Genomic DNA, 1,062 nt, shown 5'->3' with positions numbered 1-1,062 from the left:
GCCCCTGCCTTTGGCTGCAGCGGTGAGCACAAGCCACCTCCCGGCACAGCCTCAAGACTGGTCTCTGCTCTGGACAACTGGATCGTCAAAACACGTTTAAATCCAGAGAGACCAGCAGGGCAAACTAGTAAATACTTTCAGCCTTTTAAGAAATGCAATAAAAGATTCAGATTAGATTACAATTTCCATCAGCACCGGGCAGGGTGCAGCCCGGCTGGACCTGACGGGTCGCCGATGCTGCAGGCTCTGCTCCCTCTGCTGCTCGTGGACCAGAACGTGGGCTCCTGCCCAGCGTCTGCCTGCCACGCAGGGACCCCACGCTGCTGCGTGGGTCTTTGTGGGTTGTTCGTCATCAACCTGACGCTGCTGGAAGACATTATTATTTCCTTTTCTATTTTTTCCTGAGGCTTTCTCTTCTCCTGAGGGCAATGCTGGGGGGGCGGAGAGCACATTCAGGGTACGAGCTCTGCTTCCACAACTGAGTTCGGTTAATGACACGGAACAGCTCCTTTTGCTGCTGCTCTCTCTCTGCTCTCGGTTTTGTCATTGATACACCGCTCTCTGCCTTGACTCTCTTTCCATTTAACCCCCTGAGCTGCGGGTGCTCTGTTCAGTCGTGGTGCGCTGGCGAGGGACAGCAGCGGTGGCTGCTGCGCGGGGAAGGGAGACCAGTGCCACGCCAGCTTTAAGCAGAGACTGGAGTGCCTTCTACCTCACTTACCTCCTCAGCTGACCAACCGCAACAGCACTGCGCTGAAGGGCAGCGTTTTCTCAATTTTAAGTTAGATTTGGGCCACACTGTGGAAAATAAGATTAAACGAGTCTTTGGATATGTTTTAAACAACCGATGCAGAACGTTTTTTCCCCAATATTGAAGTTACCTGCTCATTGCAAGCACTGCTCTGTCTCACGGCCCCACAGGGCAGCTGGTGGGAGCACGGGCACAGGGACAGGGACGGGGACAGGGACGGGGATGGGGACAGGCATGGAGATGGGGATGGGGTAGGCTGAGGCAGGATGCCTGCAGCCCCGCCATGAAACCAGGTGGGTCCCCCGGGGGAA

This window comes from Buceros rhinoceros, unplaced genomic scaffold, assembly GCF_000710305.1.
Source record: "Buceros rhinoceros silvestris isolate BGI_N320 unplaced genomic scaffold, ASM71030v1 scaffold22734, whole genome shotgun sequence".
Classification (NCBI taxonomy): domain Eukaryota; kingdom Metazoa; phylum Chordata; class Aves; order Bucerotiformes; family Bucerotidae; genus Buceros; species Buceros rhinoceros.
This window is presented reverse-complemented; position numbering follows the sequence as displayed.